At 39.4% G+C, this 15585-nt stretch overlaps 1 protein-coding gene across 2 annotated transcripts in view; it reads right to left on the bottom strand.

Moving 5' to 3' along the window:
• Positions 1–7147: 7147 nt before the first annotated feature.
• Positions 7148–15585, bottom strand: part of SLC11A2 (solute carrier family 11 member 2) — a 134744-nt gene continuing 126306 nt past the window's right edge. For both annotated transcript variants that reach the window (XR_010321853.1, XR_010321854.1), the window contains one exon: positions 7148–15300. The gene's annotated coding sequence lies outside the window, so the exon portion shown is untranslated. The remainder of the gene's footprint in view (positions 15301–15585) is intronic.

Raw genomic sequence — 15585 nt, 5'->3', positions numbered from 1 at the left:
AATACAAGTTGTTTATCTGATATATGCATCAAGAATATTTTTTCCAGTCTGTGGTTTGCCTTTTCATTTTCTTAACAGTGTCTTTCAAAGAGTAGAAATTTTAAATTTTGATGAATTCATATATATGTATATATTCATATATATGTACATATAAAAAATTTGTGTGTAAAATATATATTAATATGTAATTTATATATAAAATTCTATTATTAATGACTGACTGCTCAGAAACAGTCTAGAAGACATCTGCATGACATGTTCAAAGTGCTGAAAGAAAAATACAACTCTTAACCAAGAATTCCATATCCACGAAAGCTATTCTTCAAAAAATCAAGGTGAACAAAAACATTTTGAATAAACAACAATAATTAATTGCCAGCAGACCTGCACTATATGAAATGCCTCCCTCCTGTTACCTGTCTGGCCCCTAAAGGCATTTCAGTTGGCACTTTGCTCCATGCTGTAAGTTGCCCTTTAGTTGGGACACCAGAAAAAAAAAAAAAACAAGAAGAAGAAATGCTGAAGGAAGTTATTCTGATTAAAGGAAGTGGCCCAGAATAGAAACTTGGATTTCTAGGAAGGAATGTTGTTGTTAGGTGCCGTCCAGTCAATTCCGACTCATAGCAATCCTGTGCACAACAGAACGAAACACTGCCTGGTCATGCACCATCCTCACAATTATTGCTATGCTTGAGCCCATTGTTGCAGCCACTGTGTCATTCCATCTCATTGAGGGTCTTCTTCTTTTTTGCTAATCCTCTACTTTATGAAGCATCATGTCCTTCTCCAGGGACTGATCCCTCCTGACAACATGTCCAAAGTATGTGAGACGCAGTCTTGCCATCCTTGCTTCCAAGGAGTATTCCAGCTGTACTTCTTCCAAGGCAGATTTGTTTGTTCTTTCGGCAGTCCATGGTATACTGAATATTCTTCACCAACGCAATAATTTAAAGATGTCAGTTCTTCTTTGGTGGTCCTTATTCATTGTCCAGCTTTCGCATGCATATGAGGCGATTGAAAACACTGGTGGCTTGGGTTAGTCTTCAAGGTGACATCTTTGCTTTTGAACACTTTAAAGAGGGCTTTTGCAGCAGATTTGCCCAATGCAATGTGTTGTTTGATTTCTTGACTGCTACTTCCATGGGTGTTGATTGTGGATCCAAGTAATATGAAATCCTTGACAGCTTCAATCTTTTTCCATTTATTATGATGCTGCTTATTGGTCCAATTATGAGGATTTTGGTTATTATGTTGAGGTGAAATCCATACTGAAGGCTGTAATTTTTGATCTTCATCAGTAAGCGCTTCAGGTCCTCTTCACTTTCAGCAAGCAAGATTGTGTCATCTGTGTAACGCAGGTTGTTAATGAATCTTCCCCCAATCCTGATGCCATGTTCTTCTTCATATAGTCCATCTTCTCAGATTATTTGCTGAGCATACAGAATGAATAAGTACGGTGAAAGGATACAACCCTGATGCACACAATTCCTGACTTTAAATCACGAAGTATCCCCTTGTTCTGTTTGATCAACTGTCTCTTGATTTATGTATAGGTTCCTTATGAGCACAATTAAGTGTTCTGGAATTCCCATTCTTGGCAATGTTATCTATAATTTGTTATGATCCACATAGTTGAATGCCTTTGCATATTTGATAAAACACAGGTAAACATCCTTCTGGTAGTCTCTGCTTTCCTCCAGGACCCATCTGGCATCAGCAATGATACTCCTCATTCCACATCCTCTGAATTCAGCTTGAATTTCTGGCAGATCCCTGTCAATGTACTGCTGTAGCCGCTTTTGAAAGATCTTCAGCAAAATTTTACTTGCATGTGATATTAATGATATTGTTCAATAATTTCCACATTTGGTTGGATCACCTTTCTTTGGAATAGGCATAAATATGGATCTCTTCCAGTCAGTTGGCCAGGTAGCTGTCATCCAAATTTCTTGGCATAGACAAGTGAGCACTTCCAGTGCTGCATCCATTTGTTGAAACATCTCAATTGGTATTCTGTCAATTCCCGGAGCCTTGTTTTTCACCAATGCCTTCAGTGCAGCTTGGACTTCTTCCTTCAGTACCATCGGTTCCTGATCATGTGCTACTACTTGGAATGGTTGAACATCAGTCAACCAATTATTTTTGGTATAGTTGTTCTGTGTATTCCTTCCATCGTCTTTTGATGCTTCCTGCATCATTTAGTATTTTCCCCTTAGAAACTTTCAATATTGCAACTCAAGACTTGAATTTTTTCTTCGGTTCTTTCAGCTTGAGAAATGCTGAGTGTGTTCTTTCCTTTTGGTTTTCTAACACCAGGTCTTTGCACGTGTCATTATAATACTTTGTCTTCTTGAGCTGCCCTTTGAAATCGTCTGTTCAGCTCTTTTACTCATCATTTTTTCTGTACAGTTTGGCTACTCTATGTTGAACAGCAAGTTTCAGACTTTCTTCTGACATCCATTTTAGTCTTTTCTGTCTTTTTAATGACCTCTTGCTTTCTTCATGAATGATGTACTTGATGTCATTCCACAAGTTGCTGGTCTTTGGTCATTAGTGTTTAATATGTCAACTCTGTTCTTGAGATGATCTCAAAATTCAGGTGGGATATAGTCAAGATCTTACTTTGGCTCTCGTGGGTTTGTTCTGATTTTCTTCAGCTTCACCTTGAGCTTGCATATGAGCAATAGATGGTCTGTTCCACAGGCAGCCCCTGGCCTTGTTCTGACTGATGATACTGAGCTTTTCCATCATCTCTTTCCACAGAGGTAGTTGATTTGATTCCTGTGTATTCTATCCAGCAAGGTCCACATGTATGGTCACCGTTTATGTTGTTGAAAAACGTATTTACAATGAAGAAGTTGTTGGTCTTGCAAAACTCAATCAGGCAATCTCCAGTATTGTTTCTATCACCAAGTCCATATTTTCCAACTACTGATCGTTCTTCTTTGCTTCCAACTTTGGCATTCCAATCACCAGTAAATTATCAATGCATCCTGATTGCATGTTCAACCAATTCCAGACTGCAAAAGTTAGTAAAAATCTTTAATTTCTTCATCTTTGGCCTTAATGGAATTAAAATGGAATATAAAAATAATACAAGGGAAGGCATGAATGAAGGAAAACGGAAACAAAAAAGCAGATGAGACAAAAAGAAAACAGAGCAAAGTGGCAGACCTAAATCCAAACATTTCAATAACCACATTAAATGTAAATAGATGAATCGAAAGACAGTGATTATCTGACTAGGTAAAAAAGGCAAGAACCAATTACATTCTGTGTACAAGACACACACCTTAAATATAAGGACACAAAAAAACCAAACCAAACCCTTTGCCTTTGAGTCAATTCCCAAGCATATTGACTCTACAGGACAGAGTAGAACTGCACCATAGGGTTTCTAAGGAGCAGCTGGTAGATTCAAACTGCTGACCTTTTGGTTAGTAGCCGAGCTCTTAACCACTGTGCCACCAGGGCTCCTAAAGACACAAATAAGTTGGAATTTAAAAGTTGGAAACAGTAAGCATAAGAAAGCTGGGTTGGCTATATACATATTAGACAAAATAGACTTCAGGACAAAGAAAACCACTAAAGACAGAGGAACACTTTATAATAATAAGGTAAATATATCAGGAAGCTATAAGTATTATAACTATATTCGTACCTAATAACAGAGCCTCAAAACACATGAAGCAAAAACTGACATAACTATAGGGAGAAACAAATGCACGATCATAATTGTAGATTTAGCACATCTCAATAATTGATACAGCAACAAGGCAATCAATAAGGTATAGAAGATCTAAATGATGCTATCAACCACTTTAGCTTCATTGACATATATAGAACATTACTTCTAACACTTCAGAGTACACATTCATTTCAATTGCACATGGACCAAATCAAAACCAGATTGAAATACCACCTCATCCTCATTAGAATGGCAATGTTTAAAAAAAGAAAGCAGTAGTTATTGGCAAGGTTGTGGAGAAACTGGAATCTTCATCCATTGCTGGTGGGAATGTAAAATGGTACAGCCACTGTGGAAAACAGTTTGACGATTCTTTGAAAAATTGAACATAGAACTCCCATATAACACAGCAATCCCAATCCTAGGTATATATTCAGAAGAAGTAAAAGCAGGAATGCAAACAAAAACCTGTACACCAATGTTTATTGCAACACTTTTCACAATAGCCAAAAGGTGGAAACAACCAAAATGTCCATCAACAGATGAATGGAAAACAAAATATGACATATACATGCAATAGAATATTACTCAGCCATAAAGAAAAATGAAGTCCTGATGCACGCCACAACATTGATGAACCTTGAAAACTTTATGCTAAGTCAGTTGCAAAAGCACAATTACTGTATGATCTCACTTACATAAAATAAACAATTATATAAAAAGCAAAGATTATTAGTGGTTACAAAGTGTTGAGAGATAGGAGGAAAGGAGGAGTTTTTGCGTAGGGGGCACTGAGTTTATCTTAATGGTGGTGAAATTAGTTGGAAAAGGATTGCAAGAAGAATTGCACGACTTAAGGAATGTAATAAATGTCAATGAATTATACATGTAGAAATTGTTGAATTGGTGTATGTTTTGTTGTGTATATTTTCACCAAAATAAAAAAAAGGGGTAGGAGGGCAGAAGACTGGCACTACTAAGTGCTGGAAAAGATGTATAACAACTGGAATTATCATACATTGCTGGCAGGAATGTACAATGGTACAACTACTTTGGAAAACAGTTTGGATACTTATAAAGTGAAAGTTGCACTTCCCTTACAACCCAGCAAGTCCATTCGTAGCATTTACCCAAGAGAAATGAAAATGCGTGGTTACAGAAAGACTTGTACGTAAATGTTCATAGCAGTCTTATTTATAATAGCCAGAAACTGTAAACAACCTAGTTGTCCATCAAAAGTATATGGATAAGCAAATTGTTGTATCACCATACAACTGAATACAACTCAGCAATAAAAAGGAATGATTTCCTGATATATTCAATATGAATGAATCTCAAAGGATTATGCTGATTGAAAGAAGTCAGACATAAAAGAGCACATACTGTATGACTCCATTTATTTGAAATTCTAGAAAAGACAAACTAATCTACACTGATGGAAAGCAGATCAATGATTACCTAGGTCTCCTGGAGGCAAGAGAGACTGTAAAGGGGCAACAGGGAGCCTTATGTGTGATGGAAATGTTCTGTATTTGATTGTGGTTGTGGTTTCACAAGTGTAAACCTCTGTTAAAACTCATTGAATAATACACTTATAAGGCGTAAACTTTATTATATGTAAATTAAACCTCAATAAAGTTGATTTTAAATATGCACACAACCAAAATGCAAACATTTGACAAAAATTAACACTGTGAAAAAAGAGAACATACCTACAAAAGAGCTAATAGAGAAAAATTCCTTAAAAAACCCTAAATATCTCAAGTGAATCAAGAATTGGCTACTACTGTTTGTTGTATGTTTAGTTTGATCCCAGTGTCACTGAATTATATGTGTAGGATGCTTGATTCCCAGTAGGGAAAACAATTAATGAATTTATTAACTTTTGAGATTGTAGAAAGTAGAGCAACCCCAAGCAGAAAAACATTATTAATGAGGTATCCTATATCTGTCACTTCAAATTTCACTCATATATCATCTGTTTGTGATCTCAATATAATTCCAACATTAACTCAGAAATTCATTTAAAATTTAAATTTAAACACCCCTTCCATATCTGCTGTTGTGTAGTTTTTTATTTTAACACTGTTTAAGCTGTCACCTTGTATTTAATAGCTTAAATGACACTACCATACCTGAAGGAAACATTAACAATTATATTACTCATTTTATCTATTCATTTTACGATTATTATAATCTTGTGAAAGGGTTTTGCCTACATGCCTAGAACAAATTTAAAATAAAATGCGATGGATAATTTTTTTAAGGATAGCATATATCATTCTTGAAAATAAAAAAATCTGAGTTAAAAATTCAGTAGATGGCAAAGAAAGAATTAGCTGAAGAACTCTCACAGATTGCAGTATAAAAGGACCAAGGTAAGAAATGTATAAGTTAGGGAACCTAGGAGATAGACCAAAAGTTCCAACACATGTGTAATAGAAATGGATAAATGAAAAAGTTTCCAGAGATGAAGAAAGTTAAGAGACCTCAGATTAAAAGGGTCTACACCCAATGCTGAGCAAAATGAATTGTAAAAGAGAATCAGGAGGCGGGCCAAGATGGCTGACTAGGTAGAAGCTACTGCGGATCCCTCTTGCAACAAAGACTCGGAAAAACAAGTGAATCGATCACATACATGACAGTCTACAAACCCGGACCATCAAACACAGAACTAAAGAGTTGACCTGAGTGACAGGGGAGCGAAAAGCCATGCCCTGAAGCAGCGACCGCTTCTGGAACCGGCGTCCTGTGCCACAGCCTTAAGGCCTCGCGGTTCCCTGGTGCCGAGTGGTGGGGCTGATTGTGGCTTACTGACAGGGCAAGCATGGGACACAGCCCTAACCCCTAACCCCCTGGGGTAACCTCAGTAGAGACTCAGCCAGCGCAAGCAGGCTGCACACTGACGGGGCTGACAAGAGAACAAGCAACCACGGGGAAGCAGCGACTGTTTTCCGAGCCTGGAGCCAGTGTCCCAGTCAGAAAACCTTGGTGCCGGGCTTTGGACTGGGTGCAGGGGAGCTGAGCACGGCTTCCTGAGATGGTGCAAGCAGGGGATGCGGCCCTAGCCCCCTGAAGTAACCTCAGGGGAAACCCAGCCAGCACATGCAGGCAGCACAAGGACGTGGCTGACAGGAGGAGAAATCACCAGGAAGTAGTGACTGGTTTTGGAGCCTGGAGTGCAGCGTCCCAGCCAGAAAACCTTGGCACTGAGCTCTGGACTAGAAGAGGAGGAGCCGACCACAGCTTCTGAGAGGGTGTAAGCACTGGACGCAGGCCTGACCCTCGGGGGGCAATCTTGACCCAGCCAGCACACACAGGCTACACGCCCCTCGGGAATCTCAGACAAAACAGTCATCACCAAGCAAGGTAAGTAACTTTGTCTATATCGCTGGGTGCTACTCTCTCCTATCTATCTGATCCCTCCCCTCCCTGCCCCAAGCTGCTTCATTAACATTGGAATTTCCTGGGCCAGGGAGTGAAGTGCTCTGTGGGTTTTTTTTTTTCCTAACCCATTCTTCTGGCCTGAGAGAAGCAGCTACTAACAACCGAGGGATGCAAAATCCTTCCCTGACTTCCCTAAACTGGAATAAAAATACAGAACCAGCTCCAGCCAAGCATATGAGATCCACAGTCTTTGGCTTTCATCCCCACATGGAACAAGGTGGCTATTATAATGCAAAGGCAATTCTGATAGATATCTGACTGTAATTGTTTTAGCAGAGCACTGGAAAGATAAGTTTTCCAGGTCTGATATCTCTACCCATTAAACAGGGAACTGAGGGCTGAAGCTCCACCCAAACCAACTAGCCACCTGCCAAAGGGATCTGAGGATACTGATGCCTACTAATTTTTAGAGGTACAAGCATTGCATGCCTCAGGTACAGCTGCAGAGCCCACCCACCAAAGTGCTTTAGGAATAGAGACACACATACCTCACTGGCACGTGGGGGAAGGCTGTCAGCATCCTGCCCTCCTTGGAGTGTGACCCCCTGCTGCTACTAGAATCTGGTGTACACAACTATCGCCATTACTCCTCTAAGTTAATAGGTGACAGTCTACACCACACACTTGGTGACCCAAAATCAGAACACATCAGATGATTCTATTCAAGAATAGTGAATAGACTCTTAGGCTTATATATCTGGTAACAGCCTAAACCAGCTGGTAATAGGACATAAGTGATTCAAACGATATGATAAGACAGCGCAATCTAGTAGCCCATCTGGGTATATTGAAACAAAACAAGATAAGACTCAGCAAATATAAAATAAATCATTACAATATCTTATAGATGGCTCAGAGACAGCAGTCAATATCAAATTACATTAAGAAGCAGACCATGATTACTTCTACAAATCCCCAAATTAAAGAGTCAAAATCTTTCCCAAATGAAGATACAATCCTGGAATTGCCAGATGCAGAATATAAAAAACTAATATACAGAATGATTCAAGACAGGGATGACCTCAGAAATGAAATAAGGCAATCTACAGAAAAAGCCAAGGAACACACTAATAAAGCAGTTGAAGAACTCAAAAAGATTATTCAAGAACATAGTGGAAAAATCAGTAAACTGCAAGAATCCATAGAGAGACAGCATTCAGAAATCCAAAAGATTAACAGTAAAATTACAGAATTAGACAACTCAATAGGAAACCAGAGGAGCAGAATCGAGGAACTGGAATGCAGAGTGGGGGAGATGGAGGATAAGGCAATTGACACCAATATAGTTGAAGAAAAATCAGGTAAAAGAATTTTTAAAAAATGAAGAAAACCTAAGAATCATGTGGGACTCTATCAAGAAGAATAACTTGCATGTAATTGGAGTTCCAAAACAGGGAGGGATAACAGAAAATACAGAGAGAATAGTCAAAGATCTGTTGGCAGAAAACTTCCCTGGCACCATGAAAAACGAAAGGATATCTACCCAAGATGCTCATCGAACCCCATATAAGGTTGATCCAAAAAGAAAATCACCAAGGCATATTATCATCAAACTTGCCAAAACCAAAGATAAAGAGAAAATTTTAAAAGAAGCCAGGGATAAAAGAAAAGTCACCTTCAAGGGAGAATCAATAAGAATAAGTTCAGACTACTCAGCAGAAACCATGCAGGCAAGAAGGCAATGGGATGACATACATAGAGCACTGAAGGAGAAAAACTGCCAGCGAAGAATCATATATCCAGCAAAACTCTCTCTCAAATATGAAGGTGAAATTAAAACATTTACAGATAAACACAAGCCTAGAGAATTTGCAAAAACCAAACCAAAGCTACAAGAATTACTAAAGGAATTTTTTGGTCAGAAGATCAATAATATCAGATACCAACACAACACAAGGTTACAAAACAGAACATCCTGATACCAACTCAAACAGCGAAATCACACAAAAAAAAACAAGATTAATTTAAAAAAGAAAATGCTCAAAACAGGGAATCATTGAAGTCATTATGTAAAAGATTACGATAATCAAAAAGAGGGACTAAATACAGGAGGCATAGATCTTCCACATGGAGAGGAAAACAAGGTGATATAGGATGATACAAGTTAGGTTTTTACTTAGAAAAATAGGGGTAAATATTAAGGTAATCACAAAGAGGTCTAACAATTCCACAATTGAAAATAAAAACCAAGAAAAACATAACGACTCAGCAAACATAAATTCAACTACTATGAAAATGAGGAACACACAATTTACAAAGAAAAACTTCTCAGCACAAAAAAGTAAGTGGAAAAATGAAATTGTCAACAACACAAAAAAGCATGAAAATGACACCACTAAACTCATACTTATCTATAATTATGCTGAATATAAATGGACTAAATACACCAATAAAGAGACAGAGAGTCTCAGACTGCATAAAGAAACAAGATCCGTCTATATGCTGCCTACAAGAGACACACCTTAGGCTTAGAGACACAAACAAACTAAAACTCAAAGGATGGAAAAAAATATATCAAGCAAACAACAATCAAAAAAGAGCAGGAGTGGCAATATTAATTGCTGACAAAAGAGACTTTAAAGTTAAATCCACCACAAAGGATAAAGAAGGACACTATATAATGATTGTTGTTGTTGTTGTTAGGTGCCATCGAGGCAGTTCCGACTCATAGCAACCCTATGCACAACAAAACGAAACACTGCCCAGTCGTGTGCCATCCCTACAATCGTTGTTATGCTTCAGCTCATTGTTGCAGCCACTGTGTCAATCCACCTTGTTGAGGGTCTTCCTATTTTCCCCTGACCCTGTACTCTGCCAAGCATGATGTCCTTCTCCAGGGACTGATCCCTCCTGACAACATGTCTGAAGTATGTAAGACGCAGTCTCGCCATCCTTGCCTCTAAGGAGCATTCTGGTTGTACTTCTTCTAAAACAGATTTGTTCGTTCTTTTGGCAGTCCATGGTATATTCAATATTCTTCGCCAACACCACAATTCAAAGGCGTCAACTCTTCTTCGGTCTTCCTTATTCATTGTCCAGCTTTCACATGCATATGATGCGATTGAAAATACCGTGGCTTGTATATGCACACCCATGTTTATTGCAGCTCTGTTTACAATAGCAAAAAGCTGGAAGCAACCAAGGTGTCCATCAATGGATGAATGGTTAAATAAATTGTGGTACATTCACACGATGGAATACTACGCATCGATAAAGAACAGTGACGAATCTGTAGAACATTTCATAACATGGAGAAACCTGGAAGGCATTATGCTGAGTGAAATTAGTCAGAGGCAAAAGGACAAATATTGTATAAGACCACTATTATAAAATCTTGAGAAACAGTATAAACTGAGAACACATACTTTTGTGGTTACGAGCGTGGGAGAGGGTTTTTTACTGATTAATTAGTAGATAAGAACTGCTTTAGTTGAAGGGAAGGACAATACTCAATACACGGAAGGTCAGTTCAACTGGACTGGACCAAAAGCAAAGAAGTTTCCGGGATAAACTGAATGCTTCAAAGGTCAGCGGAGCAAGGGCGGGGGTTTGGGGACCATGGTTTAAGGGGACCTCTAAGTCAATTGGCAAAATAATTCTATTATGAAAACATTCTGCATCCCACTTTGAAATGTGGCATCTGGGATCTTAAATGCTAACAAGTGGCCATCTAAGATGCATCAATTGGTCTCAACCCACCTGGAGCAAAGGAGAATGAAGAACACCAAGGTCACACGATAACTAACAGTCCAAGAGACAGAAAGGGCCACATGAACCAGAGACCTACATCATCCTGAGACCAGAAGAACTAGTTGGTGCCTGGCCACAATCGATGACTGCCCTGACAGGGAGCACAACAGAGAACCCCTGAGGGAGCAGGAGATCAGTGGGATGCAGACCCCGAATTCTCACAAAAAGACCATACTTAATGGTCTGACTGAGACTAGAGGAATCCCGGCGGTCACGGTCCCCAAACCTTCTGTTGGCCCAGGACAGGAACCATTCCCGAAGACAACTCATCAGACATGAAAGGGACTGGACAGTGGGTAGGAGAGAGATGCTGATGAAGAGTGAGCTATTTATATCAGGTGGACACTTGGGACTGTGTTGGCATCTCCTGTCTGGAGGGGGGATGGGAGGATAGAGAGAGTTGGAAGCTGGCAAAATTGTCACCAAAGGAGAGACTGGAAGGGCTGACTCATTAGGGGGAGAGCAAGTGGGAGTATGGAGTAAGGTGTATATAAACTTGTATGTGACAGTCTGACTTGATTTGTAAACGTTCACTTGAAGCTCAATAAAAGTTAATAAAAAATAAAATAAAAATAAATAATAAAAAAAAGAAAATACCATGGCTTGGGTCAGGAGCACTTTAGTCTTCAGGGTGACATCTCTGCTCTTCAACACTTCGAAAAGGTCCTTTGCAGCAGATTTGCCCAATGCAATGCATCTTTTGATTTCTTGACTGCTGCTTCCATGGCTCTTGATTGTGGATCCAAGTAAAATGAAATCCTTGACAACTTCAATCTTTTCTCCATTTATCGTGACGTTGCTCATTGGTCCAGTTGTGAGGATTTTTGTTTTCTTTATGTTGAGGTGTAATCCATACTGAAGGCTGTGGTCTTTGATCTTCATTAGTAAGTGCTTCAAGTCCTCTTCACTTTCAGCAAGCAAGGTTGTGTCATCTGCATAATGCAGGTTGTTAATGAGTCTTCCTCCAATCCTGATGCCCCATTCTTCTTCATATAGTCCAGCTTCTCGTATTCTTTGTTCAGCATACAGATTATATAGGTATGGTGAAAGAATACAACCCTGACGCACACCTTTCCTGACTTTAAACCAATCCGTATCCCCTTGTTCTGTCCAAACAACTGCCTCTTGATCCATGTAAAGGTTCTTCATGAGCACAATTAAGTGTTCTGGAATTCCCATTTTTCGCAGTGTTATCCATGGTTTGTTATGATCCACACAGTCAAATGCCCTTGCATAGTCAATAAAACACAGGTAAACATCCTTCTGGTATTCTCTGCTTTCAGCCAGGATCCATCTGACATCGGCAATGATATCCCTGGTTCCATGTCCTCTTCTGAAACCGGCCTAAATTTCTGGCAGTCGCCTGTCGATATACTGCTGCAGCCGTTTTTGAATGATCTTCAGCAAAATTTTGCTTGCGTGTGATGTTAACGATATTGTTCTATAATTTCCACATTCGGTTGGATCACCTTTCTTGGAAATAAGCATAAATATGAATCTCTTCCACTCGGTTGGCCAGAAAGCTGTCTTCCATATTTCTTGGTGTAGACAAGTGAGCACCTCCAGCGCTGCATCTGTTTGTTGAAACATCTCAATTGATATTCCATCAATTCCTGGAGCCTTGTTTTTCACCAATGCCTTCAGAGCAGCTTGGACTTCTTCCTTCAGTACCATCGGTTCCTGATCATATGCCACCTCTTGAAATGGTTGAATATCAACTAATTCTTTTCGGTATAATGACTCTGTGTATTCCTTCCATCTTCTTTTGATACTTCCTGCATCATTTAATATTTTACCCATGAAATCCTTCACTATTGCAACTTGAGGCTTGAATTTTTTCTTCAGTTCTTTCAGCTTGAGAAACACCAAGAGTGTTCCTCTCTTTTGGTTTTCTGTCTCCAGGTCTTTGCACATGTCATTATAATACTTTATTTTGTCTTCTCGAGAGGCCCTTTAAAATCTTCTGTTCAGTTCTTTTACTTCATCAATTCTTCCTTTTGCTTTAGCTGCTTGATGCTCAAGAGCAAGTTTCAGAGTCTCCTCTGACATCCAACTTGGTCTTTTCTTTCTTTCCTGTCTTTTCAGTGACCTCTTGCTTTCTTCATGGATGATATCCTTGATGTCATTCCACAACTCATCTGGTCTTCAGTCACTAGTGTTCAATGCGTCAAATCTATTCTTGAGACAGTCTCTAAATTCAGGTGGGATATACTCAAGGTCATATTTTGGCTCTCGTGGACTTGCTCTGATTTTCTTCAGTTTCAGCTTGAACTTGCGTATGAGCAATTGATGGTCTGTTCCATAGTCAGCCCCTGGCCTTGTTCTGACTGATGACATTGAGCTTTTCCATCATCTCTTTCCACAGATGTAGTCAATTTGTTTTCTGTGTGTTCCATCTGGTGAGGTCCATGTGTATAGTTGCCGTTTTATGTTGGTGAAAGAAAGTATTTGCAATGAAGAAGTTGTTGGTCTTGCAAAATTCTATCATTTGATCTCCGGCATTGTTTCTATTCCCAAGGCCATATTTTCCAACTGCTGATCCTTCTTCGTTTCCAACTTTCGCATTCCAATCACCAGTAATTATCAATGCATCTTGATTGCATGTTTGATCAATTTCGGACTGTAGCAGCTGATAAAAGTCTTCTATTTCTTCATCTTTGGCCCTAGTGGTTGGTGCGTAAATTTGAATAATAGTTGTATTAACTGGTCTTCCTTGTAGGTGTATGGATATTATCCTATCACTGACAGCGTTGTACTTTAGGATAGATCTTGAAACGTTCTTTTTGACGATGAATGCAACGCTATTCCTCTTCAAGTTGTCATTCCCAGCATAGTAGACTATATGATTGTCTGATTCAAAATGGCCAATACCAGTCCATTTCAGCTCACTAATGCCTAGGATATCGATGTTTATGTGTTCCATTTCATTTTTGATGATTTCCAATTTTCCTAGATTCATACATGGTACATTCCAGGTTCCGATTATTAATGGATGTTTTCAGCTCTTTCTTCTCATTTTGAGTCATGCCACATCAGCAAATGGTGGTCCCGGAAGCTTTACTCCATCTACGTCATTAAGGTCGACTCTACTTTGAGGAGGCAGCTCTTCCCCAGTCATCTTTTGAGTGCCTTCCAACCTGGGGGGCTCATCTTCCAGCACTATATCAGACAATGCTCTGCTGCTATATATAAGGTTTTCACTGGCTAATGCTTTTCAGAAGTAGTCTGCTGGGTCCTTCTTCCTAGTCTGTTTTAGTCTGGAAGCTCAGCTGAAACCTGTCCTCCATGGGTGACCCTGCTGGTATCTGAATACCGGTGGCATAGCTTCCAGCATCACAGCAACACACAAGCCCCCACAGTACGACAAACTGACAGACACGTGTAAATTCAGCAGTAAAATTGATTGAACTATTGATACATTCAACAAATGAGGATGTCTCTCAAAATACACTGAAAGAAAGAAGCCAGACCAAAAAAAAAAAGTACATACTGTATGTTTCCACTTATATAAAATTCTAGAAAATGCAAACTAATCTCTAATGACAGAAAACAGATTGTTGCTTTGGGATGGGAGGGGGCAGTTGAAGGAATTATGAAGGGGCAAAAGAAACTTTTGAGGGTGATGGAGATGTCATTATCTTGATTGAGGTGCTGAGTTTCATGGATGTATGCATATGTCAAAATTTATCAAACTGTACACTTTAAATGTGTACAGTTTATCATGTTAATTCTGCCTCAAATAAGTTGTTTAGAAATGGAGTAGATAAAGATATTCATAAAAAATGTACAAGATATAACAGATAATGAAACAACAGTACACTCCCTGTATCCATCACCCCAATTTTAAAAAGTAGTTATCAGTATTTTTAAAAATTTCTCTTTCCCGGGTCACCCTGAAGCCCAGGCTTTACTTGTTAGAAACAGATGAATGTTTAAAACTATTTTTTGAATACTTTAGCTTCTCAAATGTGAATATTCTGCAAACTGCTTTTATCTAAGTTAGCTGGTTGCATGGTAGTTGGGTACAGTTTGAAGACTGAGACCTGTCCTTTAAAACGTGGGCTGGCCAAAACAGTAATTTAAGAATAACCTTGCTGTTCAGTTATGAACATCTGAGACCCTCTGCCCAGAAAGCCAAGGGCGAATACTTGTGAACTGTGAGTCACCAGGCAGGCATGACCTTTGTTTTTCAGGAACTAGGGACGTGGGTTGCGGGAATTGGGGAGGCTAGGAGGAAGGAAGGGGACATGTTGTGTTAAAGGGGCCTTGGAGATCGGCGTTTAATCAGGCTCCATCCACAGATTCTGTTTCCTGTTTAAAAGTCTTTGGCCCTCCGAGCTGGGGTGTACATGCGCTATGCGTGTGAAACTCCAGCAGGAAAATAGGAATAGTTTCCAAACGCAGACAAGGGGCACCTGGAATAGAGGGATTATAAAGAAGGGATTATAATCAACTTTTCTTCTAAAGAAAAGTTGCAAACCGTTTCGTTTCGCTTCATGAAAACTAAGCTATGAGTCAACTTGTGCCAAACTTGTTTACTAATTAGGAAAAGGGCCTCTTGCCCTTAGCTTGACTGGAGCTGCATTTTCCCAGCACAGCCAGTTCCTCCCTCCCCTTGCAGGTGATTGGCTCTGCGGTGTGGCCAGAGCCTACGTCCTGCGGTTAAATGAGTCAGGCTGTTAGCAGCCTGTTACAGTTTT

This window comes from Loxodonta africana, chromosome 4, assembly GCF_030014295.1.
Source record: "Loxodonta africana isolate mLoxAfr1 chromosome 4, mLoxAfr1.hap2, whole genome shotgun sequence".
Lineage (NCBI taxonomy): Eukaryota > Metazoa > Chordata > Mammalia > Proboscidea > Elephantidae > Loxodonta > Loxodonta africana.
This window is presented reverse-complemented; position numbering and strand designations above follow the sequence as displayed.